Genomic DNA, 21,283 nt, shown 5'->3' with positions numbered 1-21,283 from the left:
GCTGCAGTACAGCGGTTTAACCACTGCGCCACGAGGCTTCATCTCCACTGAGACTTCCTCTTGCACCGGTGAACTTTCTTAGTTTCTTGTGAATATAAGACTCCCCATTCTTTTGCACAAGATACTGCAAAATCCTGCACAACTTTACATCCTTTCCTTGGAATCTCGCAAAGGAAAGTTGCCATTTTGCTCAGGAATTCTGTGCAGATTGGTGTTTTATCTGGAAAAATATAACCATAAAACATCTGAGAAATCATACCAGATTTCTCAAAGAACAACCTCATACAGAGAAATCTTACTGCAAAGAGAAAGAAGGGTTCCACCCCCCCCCCCAAGAAATCATGACAGCCCAAACCCACAGCAGTGTTTCCCCCAGCCTTATACAGTACATTTAACCTAGATGGAATATTTCCAAATTACTGTAGGTGCCATCCAAGAATCACACACACTCACACACAAACACTTACCCTAAAGCAGAGGTATGTGATCAGCCAGGCATTACTGAACTACAGCTCCCATTATCCCTCACTATTGGCTCTGCCAACTAGGGTGATGAAAGCTGCAATTCAGCAAGATCTGGAGGCCATATTTTGCCCACCCATGCCATAAAAAATGAAGTTTTTAAAGTGGTTAAAACTTATATGCACAATTACATTCATTACTTAATTTTTACACCACAGACCTCTGTAACTTAAGAAGTATGTGCACATGTTAAGATCTTATTTCAATCCGTTGTGACAAACCACACATCTACTATATTTTACTCTACTATAATTTAGCCAACAGCTTTATACATATGTATCTAAGTACAAGCTTCACTGAACTCTACGGTATTTGCTTCCAAACAAACATGCATAGATCACGCTGTTAGTCTTTGCTGCAAAATGACAGCACTTGTAATTCTGCTGTGCATTAGTATCACAATAAACAGCTGGCTAAAAACATCCTAACAAGCTTCACGAACCACAGGAGGTGAATTGTAATTTGCACCCTGCTGGATTTGCTTCCTGCAAGATGCTCGAGCAATGATAAAAAAAAAAATTAAGTTACCTGCATAGTTACGCCTCTAGTGTCAGGTTCAATGCAGTTGTTTTCTTTGTTTGCTCCACACATACAGTGCACACCACAGTTTTAAATGAACATGAGGAGGTTATGCTGTTATCTCCCAGAGAGCAACTTCCTCTTTCCCACGTCATGCTGATTTTTCTAGTAGGGTTGAGCTAAAATATTAACAAAAAGGATGACTAAAGCTGAGTGTCACAAGGCTACTTGATTATATCAACCTTTCTCTCTATGGAGAACACAACATGTTAAATATTGCTCCTTGGAAGAAGTGTCATGGTTTAGAACTACCAAAAATGTGAATATGAATTAATGTGTCTTTATTGCAGTGCGAAAATACTTGATAAGACTTAAGTGCATAAAAGATAATGGAACAAGAATATAATTCACCAATACATCAGAAATGAATAGTGGGGTCCTATATATGTCTACTTATCTGACTGTGTTTAGCAGGTCTTACTGCCACCTAAGCGAGTATAGCCCATAAGGCTACAGCTAAACTTTGTGGGTTATACTTGTCAGTCAATTATTACTGTCATGCTGTAAAACCTATTAACTCACTGTTCATAATTTGTGAATTAGTGAAAATAATGGCCCTAATCCAATATAAAGAAAGTTGGAAAACCACCTGCTAGTGGAGTTCTCTTGTTTTTCTTCCAGTTGTGCAAGTCATAGTGCATTTGTCCTTAGAGTTCCTAGGCACGCTGCCACTTCTGCAATTCATTGCACAACCACTCACATAACTGAATTTCCCCCTCATGAACTAGGCCAAAATAGGCCCGTCAATGCAACACTCTTTCCACTAGTGGAATGACACAGCTGGATAGAGAGCCAGCACAGCTTTTCAAGTTGCCTTCTTATTCTACTTGATGTTACTGTGAATAAAGTTCCTCTCCCCCATTTGGACCATTTTGTTAGAGTAGATCTGCATGTATGAGTGAAGCTGGAATCTGTGGCTCTGTTAGTCGACATCACAACCATTGACTCTCTTTCCACCACTGCTTGTCCACACAGAGGGAAGAATAACTTCAGGAGCCTCAAAGCTCACACCCACACACCAGTGGCATTCAGTTTACACACCTCCAGCTGAACCCAGCCTGGCATCAAATGAAACATACATAGGAGGATAACATCTGACAAAATGTGAAAATGTTTAAGCCACTCATAAATTCAAACAAACTAATTTTTTTAAAAAAATCTGAAAACTCCACTCCAGCCTTCTTCAATCTACTGCCCAAGTAAAGTGTTGGCTTGTGACTGTGGGTAATGCTTACTGGAGTACCACACCTCTGCAATTTATCAACTCAGGGCAGACTATCTAGTACAGTATATGTGCGTCTTCACTTCCTATAGATTTTTAGCTGAGCAATATGTTGTCATCCTTGAACTTATTCCAAAGACTTTTTGTACATTATTTTTCAACACAAACGCCGGTGGGGCATTGATATTTGGGGTACAGTGTGTGGCCAACTCATTCATTTTACTCAGTGAGGAAATATTGCTACAACCAATTAAACAGGCCTTCATACTAGACGGGTTTGCCAAAGGACTTCCAAATCAGAACTTGGGATAACCTGGTTATAGGTCTGGTAGTTGCTTGTAACAACTTGGTTTGGACTTAGCAAATAATGTACTTATAACATTGCAGTAAACGCAATGTAAGAAATTATTGCAAAGTTATACACCTAAAAGTAACTTTGTAGAAGCTTTCTAGTTACTCTAAGGTCATTTTAAAGGCATTGTGGCATACCTTTTCAGGTTTTATGACATTATTTTCTCAATTCCATTTTTTCAATTCTAAGTGGCAAGGAAAGCATTCTTCTGTTTTATCATTTCTGTTCTGGCAAATATTTCCAAGGTGCGATATCAGAATTGGCCGCTAGAAGAATCAACGGGTATTGCCTTTTGTTCTTTTGGTCTGGCTACAAAAGAACACCTCAGCTATACTTGTTTGGGCAACAATAATGAAAATGGCAACCTGGCTCTGCACCAGCCCAGACTTGTGGGCAAAGAGAGGGTTGGGGGGGGCGGAGAGGCCAGAGAAGGCAATGGTGCCAAGTGATTACCTCTTTACTGAGTGCAAGCTGTGCATCACCAGGGAAGATAAAATGGATCACTACCAAGGAAATAGCATTCTTCATACTATCAATACTCTCTCTAAACACATTTGTTTGGCATACTCATTAATAGCATTTACACATCATACTACTCTTGCGTGTACCTACCAACCTCAGGCACCCACCACATCCTTTACTATGCTGCCACCAGCTGATCTCTTTACCAACTATGTTTACTGTGAAAGACTGAGGTCCATTCAGGACTTAACTTTGAAATAAGAACAGGTTTATTGGTTACAATTTTTTCATGAATAGTTCTTATGCACATTCTTAAAGTTACACAAAGCGTTCAGTATATTCCTTTAACATCTTCTAGACTTAACTAATACAGATAACGTTTTTTCCCCTCTTATCTACCCCTCTCTCTGCTTCAGCCCCCCTTTTATGTAGCTGGCTCCGCCTCCCAACAGCTCCCTATTGTTTCATGCAAATGCACTACTGAATACACATGACAGGGTGACTGCTACACTAAATACTGGCTACTGTACATTGTAAACAAAAAATCAAAAATTGAAAATAGCCAATATAAAATATAAAGAGGGACTTGTTTCTTTTAAAAAAATCTAAACAAATAAACCAGGTTTCTTATTATAAACTGACAAGTACAGATGTCAGGACTTGTAACTCCATCCACCACACACTCTCTGGGTGGTCTCTGCTGGCCCCTCTTCCTGAAGACATGGTAGGTATTCACACTTCTGCCCCCCCCCGGCAGGTGCTCCAACCCACCAAGCTATACCAGTTCCCTAGAATCTTGGTTACTATATGTATAAACTGTCAAGATCATGACTATATGAATTGATCACTACTATCCGGTCCAATTCACAACTAGTCTTTTAGGCATGACCATGGCAGAACAACAATGAGCCTTTGATCCATGCAGCGAATCAGTCCAGCAGCCATAGTAGCTTTCAGGCAATTTCCAAAGAGGTAGCTACGCTACGAGTATATATCTCAGCATGCTGGCAAAATGAAAGTGGAAAGAAAAAAGGGGGAAGAAAGAAAGGGAAAAAAACACAAAATATCGTGGCATTTTAAAGACTTACAGATTCACACTGAAATAAATCTGTTAATTAAAGTGCCAGACCCGCAATATTCCCCCCATCTTTTCCTTTTCGTTTCCCTTTAATTTTGCCAAATAGCATCAAGGGTTCTTTTTCCTGTGGACTCCCAATGCCGAGATGAAGTATCTCCTGCTATCCATTAGGTGGCAGCATATGCTTTCTCTTCAGATCTTGGGCACTGGCAATATTTGTGGACGATATTTTTCTCAAAAAGTGTTGCAACTCGATCTGGTCCAATCTGCAACAAAAAAAAGAGAAGAAGGGTTGAAGTTTCTTACAAGGACTATATGGTCCCTTAAAGGTACAATGCTATACACATTAAACTGGGCATGATTCCCATTAAAAGTTGCATGTAATTCCTTACTCTAAATATACATACACTTAAAAATGAAGGAGTTTTTCAAAACCTACCAACTTGCATCAAAAGCATGCTTAGAAAAAATGTCCAAAAGAGAACAGGTTAAGAGTCCCCTCATCTCTGTATATTGTAAAAATGGCAGGGTGAGGGAACAACTGCAGGAAAGGGGTTGAAACAAGGGTGCAAGAGTTAAGACCCTTCAGATTTTGTTAAACTACAGCTCTGGTCATTTTTTCACCATTGGTTAAATAGGGTTGATAGGATTTACCATCCGACAACATGTAGAAGGCCACAGTTGCCCACCTATTGGATTTCTACCACCATTTGTGCCGCCCAACCTGCATATAATGATTCTGGGTCACCCACAAGCACACATGCATTTGGGGTTCAAAAACTGCGGGACTTGCAAGACAAGAGACATATATAAAAATGTTGCAAATTGTCCAGAGTGGCTTTTGGTCAGATGGGCGGTAAAGAAAGAAAGAAAGAAAGAAAGAAAGAAAGAAAGAAAGAAAGAAAGAAAGAAAGAAAGAAAGAAAGAAAGAAAGAAAGAAAATGTTGTACATGCTACAAGGACTGCTGCAAACATGACACTGTTTCTACATAGGTAGGACCCTTAGCAGTTCAGCTTCTCAGTCTGTCTTCTTGCAGCAAAATAACTATTCAACACACAGTTTCAAAATGGTGGTTTGCGTTTACTGGATCCCAAAATGGCAGGGGGAATATATATTATGTGTGAACCGGGAAAAGAATAAAAGGGATGTGGTGGCGCTGCAGGTTAAACCGCAGAAGCCTCTGTGCTGCAAGGTCAGAAGACCAGATGTCGTAAGTTCCAATCCACATGGCAGAGTGAGCTCCTGTCACTTGTCCCAGCAACTGCCAACCTAGTAGTTCGACAGCATGTAAATGCAAGTAGATAAATAGGAACCACCACAGTGAGAAGGTAACAGGGTTCCGTGTCTAGTCACGCTGGCGGTAGGCCTTTGGATCATTCCCATTTGCCCCCTTTTTGATTAATTACACTCCCCTTCCCCACCTTTTCCCATAGCTGTCATTCAGTGGGCCACAACAAGTTTTCTTTCTCTTTTTTGGTTAAATAAAGGCAATGACATAGCGAAACATCAGTGCATCTACCTAACATGACACACATAATACCATCAATGTATCTCGTTTATCGAGAATAGAGTTGCAATAGTAAAATATGTATTTCAACCCTTTCAATTCCACAGCCTACCAAATACATTGCAGGGGTGTCACCTCAGATAATATTGTCCACAACTGTGAACTAACCATCCACATGCGCTACAGAACGAACTAATTAGGGGCACCCCGGAGCACACCAGAAAAACTGTAGCCCTAGCACTGTGCCAAAAAGGAGCAGGACAGCTCTAAAAAGGGGTGGGGTGTATCATGCAATATTTTATTTGAACCATACAGCAAAAAGTAATCCAAAGAGCAAGCTATATGCCCATCCAGACATGCCCTCAGTACATTATCTCCACAGAGGACAAAATTGTAGCTTTCTAATTTTAATGCAGATGTTTCCAACACTTGGATTTCTACTGATTTCCTGTTATGTACCACAGAACACATGCTTTTGACACACTCCTTTTCACTGAACAGTATTCACAGTCTCCTCAGGAGGTTAAGGTGTGAGGAACTACGTGTAGAAAATACAAGAAAAAAACAAGAATGCTTCCTCCAACTCAAGGTAAATTTGTTTCTGGTAAGTAATATTTAAGTCATCTGTTTTTACTCTGCTTGTTTGTGCTACAATAATCTTTTTTTTTAACCTTGCCATGCACAAAAGACCAATATAAAATAAGATTATTCACATCTGTTCAACTACCTAATTTGGTAGTCAAAAACTAATTTACTGTTTCTGGAAAACATTATCACTGAGGATACTTTTTAAATCATACATGTGTGCCTATCCACACAAACCTACAAAAATTCAGACACTCTTTACATTGGATTTTTTTTTTTTTTTGCTATCCAAGAACTGAGTTAGCATTGTGTTTTGCAGAAGAGTTGAGTATATATGAAGTCCTTAACAACCATTATGAAGTTCAAGTTATTTTAAGGGTTTCTTTCCACATTCCTAATTATGGTCTTGCTGCCAACACAACAGAAACATAGTTCAAAAGACAGGAAGTACTACCTCTTTGTTCTTTCGTTCCCATCAGCAGAAAACAAATTGGATCTCAAGCAATAGATTTCTAGTTCAGTCCTCTGCATGTTTTCTAGGACATTCAATAGCACCAATTCCTTATTAACTTTAATTAAGACTGCATCCTGACATGCAAATTCCAGAACAAAAATGGAGATGTTGTGATCTTTTGGATGTTGCTGGACTGCTGAAATTCCTATCAGCCCTAGCTAGCATAATCAACTACAGGGGATGGTAGGTATCATATTTCTAAAACTGGAGAGGCACATGTTTCCCACTGTCCTGCTGCAGGCTGTAATTCCTATCTCCTGAAGGATAGATCCCATGAGCTTTTAAACTCCATCCTAACCTTATCTAATTGGGAGCATGTCCCAGTAATTAAGAAAGTGTAGTGGATAGAGGCCTGGGTTCTAATCCCCACTTGTCCATGGAAACTCACTGTGGGTGTGGAACTGGTAAAACCACTCCTTAAATAGCTCACTAAACTTTAAAAGCCCTGTGAAGGTGAACATAAGTCATTTCCGACTTGATGGCACATAACAATACATGGGTGATTCCAGCCTGAGGAGTTAAGAACCAGTTTTTTCAATGGGAAAAAAGAACTCAGACAAACACTGCTTATGTGAATGCTGGAGAGTGTTTAAATTCATTCATCTGCACACAAAAGCAAATGAAAATATCTTCCAAAACGACACGGATAGACTAAAGCACAGCCAGATAAGCAGCTTAGGCAGCTCACTGTGGAGAAATGTATCCTCTCTGGAGCCCCAAGAGAAGCTTAATAGAACTCTAAGAATTCAATATTTCACCAAGTTGGAGAGTGCATTAAAGGAGCTTATACTGTCTGGAATAAAAAGCCTCTGCCTTCAAGCATCATTTCAGGAGAGATGTCTTTATTGCAGGGGCCAGCAGGCAATATCCTTGCTGTCTTGCAGTGTCATCCCGCCAGACACTGCCTCACTTTCTGTTATGTCTACACAGAGATATTTCCAAGGATGCCCGGAGAGCGTTTCTTTCTCACACTACTATTTGAAGCAAAGGTTTGCATACTGTGTCAGGGAAACCACTGGCAACCCTTGTTGAAATGTGCTTTTAATCACTCTTATTAAGCAACTCTTATTTTAGCACAATACCAAAAAAAAAAAGAATAAATAAAAATGCAAATAGTTTCATGTTGTCAAAAGCAACAAATCTTTGATGGTATAAGGTTTCATGGACTACAACCAGATCAGAACTGCTGCACCAAATATTATTTTCACAGGACCTCACTACACAACACACTGACACAGATGACTTCCTTTCAGCACTACAGAAAGCTGTAACCTGTGTGGGAGCATGTCCCAGTGATTGAAAAGGTGCAGTGGATAGAGTGATCCTCTAGGATTCAGGAGGCCTGCATTTGAATCCCCATTCAGCCCCTCCAGGCAATTTTAATATTTGACTTCTTTCAGTATACACTTAAAGAACTTGAAAACAAATAGGTTGGTTGTTATAGGGCTTTCGGGCTGTTTGGCCATGTTCTTGAGGTTTTTCTTCCTAATGTTTCGCCAGTGTCTGTGGCCGGCATCTTCAGAGGACAGGAGTCAGACCTCTGTCTGTGCTCTGGTGCACTGGTTCTTAACCTTGGGTTACTCAGGAGTTTTGGACTGCAACTCCCAGAAGCCTTCACCGCCAGCTGTCCTGACTGGGGTTTGTGGGAGTTGCAGTTCAAAAGCATCCGAGTAACAAAGGTTAAGAACCACTGCTCTGGTGTAGTGTGTGTGTGAAGTGCGTGACTCCTGAAAAACCTACAACAACCATCGGATCCCGGCTGTGAAAGCCTGCGAGAAGACATAGTTATAATTAGCTACTTAGTTTCTTTTCCAAATAACTATATTAGACAGAATCACATTACATTTTCATTGTTAATAAACAAGAGATAATTACTACTTTTACAATTAAAATTATAGTTACTGTAGTCTGATATAATGGCATTTGTTGTTTTCTTTCATAGTTGTGTGATCTCACTACATGGTGGTGGAGATATATCATATGATTCAAGGGCCTTGTCTTATGCTGCTGCTTCATGAGGTGTTGTGGGTGTTGAGGTGAATAGATATATGACAGGAAAGTATGTGTGTGGCACCAGTAAAGAAGGCCAACTCCATGCTAGGTATCATTAAAAAGAGGATTGAAAACAAAACAGCCAACATTAGAATGCCATTGTACAAAATGCTGGTAAGGCGGTACTATTGCGTACAGTTCTCATTGCTGCACCTCAAAAAAGACATAGTGGAACTGGAAAAGGTGCAGAAGAGAGCGACTAAAATGATGACTGGGCTGGGACACCTCCCTTATGAGGAAAGGCTACAGTCTTTGGGGCTCTTTGGTCTAGAGAAAAGGAGCCTGAGGGGGAACATGATTGAGATGTATAAAATTATGCAGAGGATGGGTAAAGTGGATAGAGGGAAGCTCTTTTCCCTCCCACACAATACCAGAACCAGGGGACATCCACTCAAATTGAGGGTGCTCCCAGAGGCATCTGGTGGGACAACTGTGAGATACAGGAAGCTGGACTAGATGTTCCCTTGGCCTGATCCAGCAGGGCTCTTATGTTCTTATGTATGTTTTGCACCATAGATCAAACAGTTGTAGCTACTGATTTCTCAAAAAAAAAAAAATTAAAAGTAACTTTTAGTTCCTACTGAGAAATGACAAAGAGTTTCTTTTAGAATATACCTATAATTGTAATGACATATTTTGGGAAGCCTTGAAACAAGTACTGTAGTTTGCTTTTTAGAAGTGACTTTCCAAGCTGTGAATGATTCCATCACAGTATTCATCGTGGGGTAATCAGTGAACAGCATCATATAATACCATAAAATCTCAGCCATGACAACATGATGCCATTTACAGCTTAAGAAACAATACTGACATAATTAATGAGGGTAACAAAGGGTTGTCATAATGAACAAATTGGACAAGATCAGTGGTTACCAAACTTTTCAATGCCACACCCCCTTATCAAGTTTTGAAAAAACGTTATGCCTCCTCGCCTCTCCTTTTCCAATTATCTCCTTCACTAACACCCCTAGCAGAAAACAGAATGAATTTAATTCAAAGGATGATAAAGAATTTCACAGACTTGCTCATCCCCCTTCTTTATGCCCTCCCCAAGTTGGGGAACTAATAGACTACATACATGACACTGAAAAGCAAGTCCCCATACCATATTCAGTTCTTCAAAACACCTCCACTTTATGAATATGGGAAACTGTGCTTCTATATCCATGATTAAAAACATCAGGGAACAGCCCAATATTGCTGCACAATATTGTGCCTGCATTGCTAGCAAGAAAAAGGATGCCAGGCTTTACATAGCAAATGACACCAATGACAGCAGGCAAGATGGTCTGATACCCTCTTGGGCTCAGTACTATTCACAAACACCATACAAGAGAAAATCCCAGAAGCTGACTCCTTTTTTTTTTCATCTGTTAACCACTTCTGACCCAAACACAAAGCAATTGTGTGAATGATAGCTTAACATGGCTATTTAGGAACCCGCTGGATTCTAGCTACTTGGACGTAGCAGGAGTGGACTCACTGGACGTAGGTGGGGAACATATTATACATTGGATGACACAGTGTTGAACGACCAGATGAGACCAAATTCAGGATGAGGAGATGCAATGAAGGATTGTGCTTATAATAAGATGAATTAGGAATTAGGCAGACTACCTGTTCAATCGAATTCATTTGACCATAACCTTAACAAGCTAGTATTAACTCTCAAGAGTTAACACTTTCATATGGAAGTGTCTTGATACTAAGTCAGACCAAGGCCCAACTTCTGTATTATCTTCCCCAGCCGATGGCATCTCTCAACTTTCAATAGAAGTATTTCCAATCCTCCGTGAAGATGTCGGGGGTTTGTGGAGCAATTTCTGATTCTGTATATGGAAGCTGGTCCCACAGTGACCACAATAACTTACCTTCTGCATGTACAAACCTGCTGAATATGTGCTTGACAGTGTGCTGATCATTTATGTAATTTAATATAACTGCATACTATAGACCAAATTAAATAATATGCTCAACACAAGGAAAGCTTTCTGTTGGTTTCTGAGGAGGATCCTCTCTGTGCAAATGTTTTGCTCCCTGCCTGGGCATCGCAATGTCCTTCTGCCCCCTTGCCCATCTTCAAAGTACTTTGCCTTTTCTTCTCCCTTGCTTTAACCTCTCCCAGCCTGTTTCTTCCCCAGTTTTGAAGTGGTGGTAGTGGAGTCAGTGACAGATGCAGTAGAAGAGTGAGCAGCAGCACCAATGGCGCCGCCATGTTGGGGAACAACTATGAGGACAGCCCTGGTGGATCTCACTACATGGCAGAGTTCATGCCTCCACCTAAGTGCTCCATCTTTGAGCCCAGTTGGGAGAAGTTCAGCAACCCCCTTAGCAATCCAACCTTGGCCACAAAAATCAGCATCTGCAAGATCAGGCTGCCCAAGGTACTCTGTGAACAAGGCTCTGGGTTATGAATAGACTTTCTGAGCTTACAGAAGAAGAAGCTGCATGAAATCTATTCTCTGTTTTCCTGAATGCAGCCAGCATCTCTGATGACGTACAGGATGTATTCCTGGATCTGCAGCACAAATCCATGGCAAATAATTAGTTCAGGTATGCTATGTATCAGTCATAGACAAATGTCACCATGCTTGCCTTTTAGACTGTTACTTCCATTTGCCTTCACATATCTCTGCAAGAGTGGATTTTCAATGCTACTTCACATCAAAATAAAAGCAAGAAACAGACTGAATGTTGAGAATGATGTGAGATTGGTTTCAGCAAACACTCAGCTGCAAATTTTAAAGCTGGTTGCCCATATGCAAGTATAACCAACACATTAAATGTTAGGTTATAATTATATTCTGAAAAAATGTATTTTTAATGTATTTTCTTTACCTCCATTAAGAATGCCTTTTTATGCAAACATAAGCATAGGAGTCGCAGGTTACTTGGCTATTATAAAAGGGGGTTGTGACTCAAACAAGGTTGGGAACCACTGCTGAGCAGTGCTAAACATGTCTATTTCTCATAGCATACTTGGCTCTGTGTTTGATCATTAGAAGGCAAACAGTACCTTAATTTGCATGCCTCACTGTTGTGACACTTGCTTCTGAGAGAATCCTATTCTTGGAAGGAAAACAAGGAGAAAGGCAGGGTAGAAATGTTTTAAATAAATATACAAACAAATAAATAAATCAGAGGCAAAACCACATTCCACTTAATATGTATTCTGGGTCTTCATAAGGGCCAGGATGGTGCTTAGCACTCAGATACTCTATATAGTCCTCAAGATGTTGTCCTCCCATCAGCATGAGCTGATGTAGACAAAAATAAGGGATGGTGGGACTTGCAGTGCAAGAATATCAACCCTAGACAGAAGGGATGGTGGAAATCCAGCCTCACAACTTGGAGACCACAAGTTGTCCATTCTCACTTGAAAGGAATCTTACTTTCTAGTGGTTATGTTCTAGAGATTTGCAGTTGCCTGGATTTAGAATGTGAACTGGTACTTCTTTTCTTGCTCTGCATGTGTGTATGTGTACACACTTTGCTTCTCAAAAGATATATATTTGCTTCTCAAAAGATATATATTTAGATATATTTTATGCAAATTAAGAAATGAGATCTTGCTTGTCTTCTTTGGGCTAAAGGTGAGGAATGAGAAGAGCTTCAATGACATAGGCGGCACTTTATTTTCTGTCTGAAATGGTAGGAGATCTCAGGTTGCCCAGAGTATGACCATGGCATGGTTCAAACAGCAGTGCAACTAACAACCCAAACTGTAGCTTCTCTCATTTCTTCCTAACCTGATTTAAATTTTACTCCTAGTTGGGGCAATTTAAAAAAGGTGGTAAACCTAATTTGGGCAGATATACAGGAATTGATAGCCAGACTTTGAAGAGTGAAGCACCCACACCCCTGGATGAAGTCAGCTGTCAGTTCTGAAGCAAGAACTCCATCCACATGACCATATCCAGTGCGAGGGTGGCAATGTATGTAAAAAGAACCACAGGGATCAGACCATCAGCTTGCAGGGAAGGAGTGGCAATGTAGGAAGGGACCACATATTTTACAACTTGGGAAGGGACATATGTGATGGGTATTGAGTAGGAACACAGTTGCCTGAACATATCCTACAAATAGCTGCATCTCCAGAAGAGACGTGAAAATGCTTACTCCCACATTCAGGTTTTTGTTTTTCATTTTAAGATCTCACGTTCTCACAAATTCCATGAATGAAATCATTTGCACAATTTGGTAAATTCTTATAAAAGGGCAAACCCACCCATCTATAGACTTTAGCAGGATCTAGTCTCAACAGAGTAAACTGGTCATGGATAAATTACCTGAAATATGTCAGAGTGTCTGGTGGTAATATCCCCAAGAGGCATTTTTCATTGCTCATTCTTAAGCCCTGTTTGAAGACTGTACAACCCTACTAAGAAAGTAAGAAGACAGTGACAGAAACAAGAGAAATAACAACGTGCCATGCTTGCTTTTATGAATACTGGCTTTCTTCTTTGCCTAGATTTTACAATTTTCAATGGCAGTTGCTTTCTTTAAAGGTGCAAAAGAACGCAGTATGATGACATCATGTTACTCAATTCTTCACAGAGCCAATAAATGTGTCTGACCTTATTTGGTACAATTTTGCTTGCCCAAGCCATTATGCATTTAAGGCTGTTTTTTGTGGATAACTTGGATTTACTGATTTTGCTCTTGAGATTGAACACAACAGTCTAAATAAATGGATTAAAATAGTGTTATATGGTATGTCATTCTACAGCACTAAAAGACATTGCATGAACTGTCATACAAAGCAGCAAGTGTAATCCCCTTTTTTGGGTCTGAGTTGCTTTCTAAAACCTTAAATGTGGTTTTTAATCAGCCATGAAGCAGAACAGGCTTCTGTACTTAAAATATACTTATTACTCCTTGGGGGAAAAGCACTGTAGTGGCAATGTTGTGCTCTTAAAACTATAAGATAGTTATAAACAATATTACCAAGGGAATTTTGTTCCAAATGCACAAGACACTTGATGTAACCAATGAAAGATCAGCACATTAATCAACATAATCTTAGTTGGAAAGGCAAATTAAACTTGGCACGGTTGGCATGCTTTTTCTAGACTTGGGACTCTTGGATCCATAAACACTTCTGTAAGATCTTATCATTCTCATCTGTCAGTTGCTAACAGGATACTAATCACTGGCATATCAGAATTCACCTACCATAATGATAAAAGAGATGTGAATTATTTTAAAGCTATGCAGTTGACAGCTGCACTCAATATCCGTAACATTTTTAAACTCTATTTAGATTGCTACATGTTCCCTGTTTTCCCAAGCCACAAGAAGTTTTGGAGCAGCATTTACAAAAATTACTGAAATCTTATTCTTATGTAATTGGGTTTCCCTGAAAAAGTTCATGCCAAGCATGAGTGATAAGAGACATCACAGTACTCCACAAGCAGAACAGCGATTATTCCATAACAAATGCAGCCAAGAAGCACCTTTAAGCTGGACCCCCCCACACACTGTTAACTTAATTCTGACTACAAGAACGTAGGTAGAAGTAGTGCCAGATGCTTCTACAATTCAAAACCCACATTGTATTCAAATTAATCAGTGAGGATGATAGATTAACAGTTAGCCAGGTTGACTTGAGTGACTGCTCAGTAACCACTTACGCTTTGGTTAATTTCCTCCTTCTTTCAAGAAATAGTTTCTTCTCTCTCCTCCTTTGCTTGAAACAGTCAGATAGCTAAAAGGGTGCTTCCATGATGGTTTTCAGCATGTTTTCGCACCTTGAAGCTCCAGCTCTTGTTTCATCCAAGAAGCTGGCTGGATAGCTTAGTGGTTTAGGTATCTTCCCCACTATGCCTCCTGTGAGTAGTTAGCCTGTGCAATTATGAGCAAGCTGCACAGTCTCAGGGTGCCCCCAGAAGAAGAAAAAGATAAGCTACTATTATCTACCTAGAAAATACTTACACCACAGAGATGATCCACATGAAGATTACCAGCTTTTCAGACTGTCCTTCAAGAGAAGACAATGACAAGCAAGGAGTTTCTCCCTGTTCATGTTTTCCAGGAAACTCTTTTATGAACCCCTGAAAAGGGCTGAAGGAACTGTTAGCAGGCATTCTGTCTTATTAACCTGTTCAAATTCTTCATGGGTACTTCTACAACTAGAGAAAATCTTAGGAACATGTTGTTGTTGTAAGGAGCTTCTGTTCAATTCAGATGCGTTTTAACTTACAAAACTTAAGTACCAATTAGAGCTCTTGACTTTAGGGAAACCCTGGTGGGCATCTGAAAATTTCTTTGTAAACTCCCTCCCAAACCACCTGCTTCCCTTCTTTCATACATACCACTTTCCCTTTGCTCAGACCATGGGCTGCCTATAGTAGGAACTGTAGCTATGTGATCTGTAGCTATCAGGCATATAAGAGAATCCAGCTCTAAAAAGCTTCAGACCAGGATGGACAGTCTTTTGATTTGAGAAACCTTCACACCTTTCCCATCCCACCATCCAACCGGCTTTTAGTGGCTGAAATCCGGCAACATAAAGTCAGGCTGCATAAGCCTGACAATGTTATCAATCACTGCCATCTTTGGTTAATAAGTTTCCTATCCTCCCTTCCAAGCTCCTGGTCTCTCTTAGGATTCCTTTGGTCTTAGGGAAGCATTTGGGAGCAGTGGGATAGGGGGAGGAGTCTTAAATTTCTGAAAATGGCCACTGCTACAACAGTGGTTTTCAGACATTTAAAGCCTTTTCAGGATCAAAGGGATCCTAAAGACGCCTAGCAACAGGTGAGGAAAGAGGAGAGGAAACTGTTTATTATTAAAATACAGGCATGGCTGATGACATCAGGTATAGGGAGTGTAACTTTACTGGATTTCAGCTAGTAGTTTAGATTAGAAATAAAAAAATAGGTTTTTTCTTGAGAAATTCTAAATTCTAGTGACAATAACTATAACAGAATTCTTTTTTTTTCCAAGCTGGTAAGAATACTCTTTTCTTTATTGAAAAGCATGCTTTTTCATTTTTAAAAATTCTTTAATTTTATATTATAACAAACAGACACAAAAAATGGAAAAAATTCTAACATAAACTACAATATACTCCTTAAATTCACTATTCTTATTCTTTGAACACCTATGTTGGAGGTGGTAGGGGGACTCAAAATACTCTGTTCTGACATTTACATCTCCTGCACTAGTGATATACTAGCAATGTTTTTATCTTGAAGCTCTACTAGCTAAATATTATCATTATTAATCCCTTCAGTACATTTTATTAATGCTGTATTTTCTCATCAATCATCAGTACATGAAGCCTACAGTGACCATATAAAATTGGCTTAGTAATACTTTATGCTATTCCTTGGAACACTATTTGCAGACTTGGCAATCACAGCTTTCCCCACTTTGATGTTCATAAATACAGCCTGCTCTGGTTATTGTCCTGTTAAAATGCCACTAATGCAGTTAAGATTTGGCTTCTCTGTACATTTTATTACTACCCCTTCTTTGCGTGGAGTAGCTCACCTATCAACAGGACTTATCAAACAATCTAGCAGCAAACCTTCTTGGATCACAAAATTAGCATCCAATCCTCCTGCTATGTTCATCCATAATTAAATTTCCCCAAGTAATTTCTACAGAACGTCTTGCCAGCTGAGAAATCAGAATCATGTTGGGCTACTGCTTTCAGGAAATTTGTTCAGGATCAGGCTGAGACTTAAGGCCAAAACTAAATCACAAACAATGACCAGAGACTCGAGACTTTTAAATTAAAAAACATTAAATGGCTTCTCAGATTTAATTTTTATTCATTTTCAATAGGGATAGGAGGCTGGGGGGCTGGGGGAGTGGACATAGGTAGAGGAAGGGTAAAATTTCAGAGAGTGCAAAGGTACTTTTACATCCACTTATAAAATTCTATTACATTAAAAAACAAACAAAAACCAAAAAACACAACTTAACAGGTTTTATGAGAATTACTATAGTTACTAATCTCTTCATTCCCTGATTGGACCTTCACGTTCTTCTTTTATCTATGCTTTCCAGTCTATATTTCAAATACAACTATAAAATCATTTCAGATTTTTGCATCCTTTTAAAGATAACCTTGTTTCTGTTTTCTTCTAATGTTTCCTGTATTATAGCTACAGTAATTACATGTATTATCAAATGTTTCATTTTTTTGTCTACAAACTCAGAAATAGCTTCTCTATAACACAATGAGAAAAGTGCAAACTTAAATGATTATATAAGAACATCAGAGAAAAATCACCGAATCATTGCCCTATAAGGAACATTCTCATAATAAAATATGAGAATATATAATTCTGATATTTCATTATGAGAATCAACTAGCAATGAGGGAACATAAATAAAGAACAAGCAGCAATTTACATAAGAATAATTGAATAAACCAGCTTACTTGGACTGGATAGTTATTTGGTCTGAACCTACTCTTTCTATCATGCACTTATTTCATATTATTTTTCAGAATAAAACCAAGTATTTTGTGGTTTCTTCTTCTGTTGCTACCACCTAATAATGTTTTGCCTTGACCTCTCATTACAAACATCTTCTTTATCCTTGCTCTTAATTTCTCACACTTACTATATACTTCATCTGAACAAAATGAACAAGCATCTTATATACAGCCGGACTGTTCCATGGCTGCAATCCATTTTAGTCCAACATGGTTGCTTTCAACCTTGCTGTGTCCTATGGCTTCATGGTCTTCCTGAAGCCATTTCCATAAGGCAGGCGTGAATATAACAATAACTCAATGCCATGAGGCCCAATGAGATCAGACGACTTCATGGCATGAAATGGGCTTTGGGCCCATTAAGTTCAGGCTTCTAATGAGCACGGAATGTTTTGACAAAATTGATGCTTTAGCCAAGCAAAGATTAGTCGTCTTAATGTCATAACATCAAGTAGCTACGTGTGGACTAAAACAATTGGTGTTATATAATTTATCATATTAAATCATTTCTGGCCTCTAAAATGTTGACTGTTACAGATGACATGTTTTTATTATGCAAGAATAATTCTGCAAGATACATGGCAAGGAAAGCTTCATCCCTTATAGCATGAGCTTGAAACCAAAGGTCTCGTTTGTTTAAAATCATGAATTTAACATCCACAACAGATAGCTGGATCAGTTGAAAACTTGTAAAACAAAACCTGGTTCAAAAAATATGTCAACATTAATTTGGTTCTCTCTTATGGTGGAGTCCAAAAATACTTGCTCAGAAGTAAGCCCTCTAACTGTGTCCCAAGGATTTTATTCCCTACTGTATTTAAGGAAGTGGCTTTCATCCCTGGGGCAAACAGGATACCTAACTAGATGTACTAACATTCCACTGGGGGGAAAAAGTTGTAATGTAAGTATGAGAGTAACTAATATAGTAGTCATAACCATTGTTTCAACATATTTAAAGGTAAAGGTAAAGGTTCCCCTTGACAATTTTTGTCCAGTCATGTTCGACTCTAGGGGGCGGTGCTCATCCCCGTTTCCAAGCCATAGAGCCAGCGTTTTGTCCGAAGACAATCTTCCATGGTCACATGGCCAGTGCGACTTAGACACGGAACGCTGTTACCTTCCCACCAAGGTGGTCCCTATTGATCTACTCGCATTTGCATGCTTTCGAACCGCTAGGTTGGCGGGAGCTGGGACAAGCGATGGGCGCTCACTCCCTCGCATGGATTCGATTTTACAACTGCTTGGTCTTCTGACCCTGCAGCACAGGCTTCTGCGGTTTAGCCCGCAGTGCCAACACGTCCCCACCAACATATTTAAAGGAAGGTAAATAAACTCAAACTCACTGGAATTAGGTCTTTGGCTACGGAACCAGACATTGGCAGTTTGATTCCCACTGTGCGTCCTAGAGGAAGAGCCAGTCTCTGCAACCTTGAGCCAGCAGTACTGTCCTCATGTTACCCCCAGAAGGAAGGAATGATTATTTGCTACCTGGGAAACCCTGAAAAGGGTCACCATAAGTCAGAATTGACTTGATGCCACATGAAGATGATTATTAAAAGATTCAGCTTTGCTTCATAAAGAAATAACAGACATGAAACTCTACACTGAAAGAAAGTATTGCAGACTCTTAACAGAGCCTTTCATATTTTTAATTTCTAGGCATCAACAATATATTTCTATGTGACAAGACACTAATATATGAGATATGTATGTAGACTCCCTTTAAGAAAATGATGTAAATCTAAAAGAACTTTTGTTCAAGTGACTTTCCTCTAACCATTCCCAAGCTGGTGCTCTAAAGATTTTCAAACTACAACTCCCATCATCCCCATCCAAAATGTGCAGAGGTTGATCACAATGAAATGTGGAGTCCAAAATGCCTGGGAGAGTAAAAGGTTGCTTTACTCATTAAGCGGTGTGGCGTTCACCCTTATTATGTTAAATAAGTCATGCATTATTCATGTTTCATGCTGATGTGGTTGAGAGGTGGGTCCACTAGGGATGTTAAAAGGCGGAGCCAGAGAGGAGGAGTTTAGTTTACAGTCTGGATCTGAGTTTGAAGGGAGAGAGAGAGAGAGTTAGTTTCGGAATCTGAGGAGATTAGTCTGAGGAGTGAATATACCTGTAAGATAATATAGAAGATTGTTATTGATGCTTTATGAACCTGAAGAAGATACTTATGAATTATTATAGAAACATCTGTAATCAATAAACCTGTTTTATTCAAAAGACAGTGATGAATGGACCTTTGTCTTTCCTAAGTAAAATACGTTGATAAAGAAATCAACTGGTGGCAGCATGTGAAAAGGTGTTTTATTTATTTATTTTTGGTTTGCCTTTGTGAGCTCTCTGTTTTGAGGAGACAAACAGGGGCCATGAGGGGCAAATGTCTCAAGCAGATATAAACAGTCAGCACAATGGCTAAAAAAGATCTGAATATACTGGAAAAATAATACTGTATTGAAAGTGGGGTTATTGATCCTGACACAGACAATTGTGTGGAGAAATTTTCATCTGGAAAGAACACAATGGGCATTCAGAATTGGTCAATCTCACTTATAACAAACTATAGTAATGATTAAATGTTGAGTGCCTGAGTCCAAAATATAGCTATCAAAGAATAAATGGGAGACATCAGAATGGTTGGAAGGAGTTTACAAAAGCCAGTTATAACCAGATGACCACCCCCAAAAAATTCAATTTGAAATGAGCGTGCGTGATATTGGAGTTATAGAATGTTATACAGAATGGAAGCAGGCATGTTTTTCTCATTGGAACCCTAAATTCAATGGTACGTATTTTCAATGCCTGTCTGCATTTCTTAGAGATTCTTCCTGTCATTTGGGAACCATATATCCTTCGCCACCTACTACACAGCTGATTATTTAAATGGCCTAGAGCCAAAATAGAGGATTCATAGCACACATTTATGAGATCTGCTCTCTTAAGTGAAGCCTCATGGCACAGTGTTTAAACTGTGGTGCTGCCACCAAAATTCTGCTCATTACACAGATTCAATCCTAAACAGCCAGCTCAAGGTTCACTCAGCCTTCCATCCTTCCAAGGTCAGTAAATTGAGTACCCAGCTTGCTGGGGGGGGGTGTAGCCTGCATAATTAAATTGTAAACCTCCCAGAGAGTGCTTTAAATGCTATGGGGTGGTATGTACTGTATAAGCTGCAAGCTTTGCTTTAAGCGCTGAAAGGCCATTTGTTTATCAGAGCACATTATTATCCTCATCCACATACCTTGCATTCAGCATGCTTTGCAATTGGTCCTTGGAAGGAAAGGACCAATTGCAAAGGATTACTAAGGCAAGTGTCTCCAAAGAAATCCCTTTGGGGAAAAGAGAGCAAATCCTTAGAAATATATATTCCCTTAACACCTCATTTGAAAACCACCACCCCCAACATGCAGGTAATAACCAATTGTATCATTTTCTGACATCTCTTCATAAGGCAGAGTTCTATTTCTGTGGGATAGAATCAGACAAACAGTACCCACTTGGTTGCATCTTTTAAACATTCTACAAGCTGGGCAGAAGTTGCTCAGTTATAAGTACTTACCAGAGAATAAGGAACAACTGTTTTCTCAAGTTCAAATTTTACAACACTTTTTTGAGACATCTGGACCTGCCTTCCTACAATTCCAATCTCCTCACTGCAATATTAAGTACTGTAGTGTTATTATTCTAAACCTTCTTTTCCTCATTTCTTCATCTTAACTCTCTAATCTCTCTGCTCTTTCCTTTATCCATACTCTTCCTTCAAATCACCTCTCTCTCTCTCTCTCTCTCTCTCTCTCTCTCTCTCTCTCTCTCTGTCTTAGACTGAAATCTTGACCACTGCCCTGGCTCAGTGCCCAGATGTTAAAACAGAGCTCATGCACTTATAAAGTGTCTGCAAGAGAAGACATTTCAGGAGGGGTAACACATCTTCCGGATCTGGCTATTCTACACAAT

The sequence above is a fragment of the Pogona vitticeps genome, chromosome 5 (genome assembly GCF_051106095.1).
Source record: "Pogona vitticeps strain Pit_001003342236 chromosome 5, PviZW2.1, whole genome shotgun sequence".
Taxonomy (NCBI): Eukaryota; Metazoa; Chordata; class Lepidosauria; order Squamata; family Agamidae; genus Pogona; species Pogona vitticeps.
This window is presented reverse-complemented; position numbering follows the sequence as displayed.